The following is a 4,035-nucleotide window of genomic DNA, read 5'->3' as shown; positions in this document are numbered from 1 at the left end:
TATAGGCTTGTGCCATCAAGCCTGGCTAAGCTCTACTTCTTGAAGGGAGGAGTATCAGAGAATTTGTGAACATATGAACTTGTGAATCACTGTGAGTTTTCTTGGAGCATTTGGCCAAAGAGAATTAAAGAAAAAGAAGTTATTTGCAGCTTTGATTATATGATTAAAAGTAATTTATCTAGACTCAGGACGAGGCCAGTCAACCAGAGTAGTCATGACACAGAAACACTTTGACTTTTTGAAATTTATTTATTTTTATTTTTATTTTGGAGATGGAGTCTCTCTCTGTTGCCCAGGCTGGAGTGCAATGGTGCAATCTCGGCTCACTGCAACCTCTACCCACTGGGTTCAAGCGATTCTCCTGCCTCAGTTTCCTGAGTAGCTGGGATTACAGGTGCGCGCCACCACACCTGGCTAATTTTTGTATTTGTAGTAGAGACAGGGTTTCACCATGTTGGCCAGGCTGGTCTTGAATTCCAGACCTCAAGTGATCCGCCTACCTCAGCCTCCTAAAGTGCTGGGATTACAGGCATGAGACACCGTGGCCAGCCTGACTGAAATTTAGAAGAAAGTTTGGAAATAAAACAAATTCAAGTCAGATTGTTGCAATTTTTGTATGTATCTCTCCCTTTTAACTTAAAATTACATTTGAAATTTGCACATTGTACCATCATGTCAAATGCTCAAAACTAACAATGATATCAGCATAACATGGATATGTCTCTTTTCATGCTGTTTTGGCTACACTGACTCTAGAAAACATTATATACTTGATATTAGATCTTCCTCTTTTGATCTGAGAGACCAAAATAGATGCCCCTTTATCAAGTAAGATAGATCCAAAGGTTAAGGGAAGTAACTTATCTATGGGTCCAAGGTTCAAGCTGGCATAGCAAATTGCTAAATTCCTGTGGCTAAGGTCCCTAACAATAGGAGCTATGAACTCTGATTTAAAACCCAGACAACAGTCTGATTAGACAGAGGACCAGCCTTACAAATATTCTTTTCTCAGAAGCTATTGCAGACCTTAAGCCAGTTTCAGACAGTTTACAGAGGCTGTGCACAAATTGTCTTTGTGTCCTATAGTTCATCTTTTGATGTGGAGCCAATTCCACCTCATTTTAATGCCAAAACCTTACCCCAAAGTAAATGTGGCATGTATGTTACATACATGTTTACTCATTGCACATACACTCAGTTCCCCTCATAAATATGTATAGCTTTTCCCCAAATCTGCTGAATATGTATAACACAAACTCTGTGAAGCATAAAACCCAACCTGTCCTTCCCCTCCTTGAAGAAAGAGCAGGCCGGGTGAGGTGGCTCACACCTGTAGTCCCAGCCCTTTGGGAGGCTGAGGTGGGTGGATCGCTTGAGCACAGAAGTTCAAGACCAGACTGGGTAACATGGTGAAACCCTGTCTCTACAAAAAATACAAAGGTGACAGAATGAAATACTGTCTCAAAAAAAAAACAAAGAAGAAGAAGAAGAAGAAGGAGAAGGAGAGGGAGAGGGAGAGGGAGAGGGAGAGAGAGAAGAAGAAGAAAGAAGAAAGAAGAAAGAAGAAGGAAGAAAGAAGAAGGAGAAGAAGAAAGGGCTCCATTGGCCCAGGTTGGAGACTTTCTCTTCCCAGGTGCAAACTGATATCACCAATATAGCTCTCCTTTCTACTATCTAGCCATCCTGGTGATCTTCTGGATGACACACTCAAGCCTCATATCCATTTTTTTTTCATCCAACATGTTCATCCCCTGTACCTCCACGCTAAAGAGAAAACATCTATGGGTGTGATTTGAGGGAAGAGTCCCTCGTCCATCACCAGATGAGTATTAAGTCCCTAAACTCCAACATCAACTACTAGCCCAAGGAGCAGAAATTCTCTTCTGTCTCTCCTGAATAAAGACTTTTATCAGGATATAATTTTCCATTTACACCTAACATTTCTAAAACACAGGTATGACTATGTCTCTCTTCTGCTTAAAAATGGGAACTTAAATGCCCCCTCACCGCAATGCCTGATACAAAGCCTATGGACAGCCTTCAGGAAATTTGTGAATTCCTGATATTTTATCATAGGTGTGTTAGTTTGGAGAACAAGGCTATGGCTGTCAATGGATTCCTAAAGCAATGTCATCAGCCTCCAGGAAAAAGGCCTGACTCAATAAGGGTAAGAGATTCATCACGATCTGGCTCCACCCTCTCTCACCCTCCACTCTCTCCTTCATATCTTTGTTGTTTCTTTGTTGGTTTGTTTAAGGGGGGATTACAGGCATGTGCCATTGCTCCCAGCTAATTTTTGTATTTTTAGTAGAGATGGGGTTTCGCCATATTGGCCAGGCTAGTCTTGAACTCCTGGCCTCATGTGATCCGCCCTCCCTGGCCTCCCTCCCTTCCATATCTAATGTTGTAGCTACAACTTGTCTTTTCCTATGCTATCTGTACATTCATACTTCCTTGCTTTTACTTCTGCCTTTCTCTTTGCCTAGAATACCCTTCCCCTCTCCGCGTTTTTTTTTTTTTTTTTTTTTTTTTGAGACAGAGTCTCATTCTCTCACCCAGGCTGGAGTGCAGTGGAGCGATCTCAGCTCACTACAACCTCCGCCTCCCGTCCTCAAGTGATTCTCCTGCCTCAGCCTCCGGAGTAGCTGTAGAATATCCTTTCCCTTTCTTTTCCAGGAAAAGTACTATGCATGCCTTGGAACTCAGATCAAATGTTGTATCCTGGTAGAATCAATGATCTAAGCTCCAATACACTTTGTATCTATGTCTGGCATGGTTCTAATTAGTTCTTCACACATCTGATTAACCCCGAACTAAACTGATCTCAGAGTAAGAATGGGTCTTATTTAATTCATATCTCCAAGGCCTAGCACAGATTGTACTAGGCATTACTGGTTGTTGGGCGGGAGGATAGGCATCAGCATGGACCATTGCCCAACAGCACAGGAACACATCTCCCTCTGAGCATGCCTCCTCAGACCCCCTACTCACCCAGGACCATTTCTGCTCAGCCTGATTCTTCTGCTCTCTGGGCTCTGTAGTATTTGCATTAGTATTTGTATTTGCAGATTTTACTGACCAGTAACTCAAAACTAATTTTGGAGACCAACATTGCCAATTTAAAACGTTTCCAAGAAAAGATGTTTTTTAAAAACTGTCACTGGCTGGGCGCAGTGGCTCACGCCTGTAATCCCAACACTTTGGGAGGCTGAGGCAGGTGGATCACCTGAGGTCAGGAGTTCGAGACTAGCCTAGCCAACAAGGCGAAACCCCATCCCTACTCAAAATACAAAAATGAGCTGGGTGTGGTGGCACATGCCTGTAATCCCAGCTACTCAGGAGGCTGAGGCAGGAGAATTGTTTGAACCTGGGAGGCAGAGGTTGCAGTGAGACAAGAGCAAGACTCTGTCTAAAAAACAAACAAACAAACAAACAAACAATCACCTACTTTCTCCATAGTTTTATAAAAGTCACTTTAATACCTCAAAAATAAGAAGGGCCTTGTCTCAGTCTAAAGGACAGTCCTTTGAATTAAATGTATTTAGCATTTCAAAAGCTTACCACATTGACCTCATTTTTTCATTCAATGGTGGAAAGTTTGTCCTAGTTTATCAGTTCTAAAATGTTTGGAAGCCATTGATTTAGACTTTTGCTTCTGCAAGGCAGCTCCTCCACTCTTCCTGACTCAGGAATTAGTTTCAGGTCTCTTGACAGGAATAAAATCCTGCACGATGTCTCCCCCAAGTTTCTTTTTGTGGATATGGAGAGAAGTACCTAAAAACAAGAGACCAACTTATGCATATTGAACAATCTGTGCTAGTCACTTGACTTTGGATGAGGGGCAAATCTCAGTTGACAAACTCAGCTCAGAAATAAACTACTCTGGACAAGAAGTATCTTACACAGCTTTGCAGCTCCCCATGACTTAAGAACTAAAAGACGCGGTGGCTCAAGCCTGTAATCCCAGCACTTTGGGAGGCCGAGACAGGCGGATCACGAGGTCAGGAGATCGAGACCATCCTGGCTAACACGGTG

At 42.6% G+C, this 4,035-nt stretch overlaps 1 pseudogene; it reads right to left on the bottom strand.

The window, feature by feature from the left end:
• Nucleotides 1-2,954, bottom strand: part of LOC105502246 — an 8,369-nt pseudogene extending 5,415 nt beyond the window's left edge.
• Between the last annotated feature and the right edge of the window lie 1,081 nt (nucleotides 2,955-4,035).

The sequence above is a fragment of the Colobus angolensis genome, unplaced genomic scaffold (genome assembly GCF_000951035.1).
Source record: "Colobus angolensis palliatus isolate OR3802 unplaced genomic scaffold, Cang.pa_1.0 Scaffold78, whole genome shotgun sequence".
Lineage (NCBI taxonomy): Eukaryota > Metazoa > Chordata > Mammalia > Primates > Cercopithecidae > Colobus > Colobus angolensis.
The sequence above is the reverse complement of the archived record's forward strand: the minus strand, read 5'-3'. Positions and strand labels throughout refer to the sequence as shown.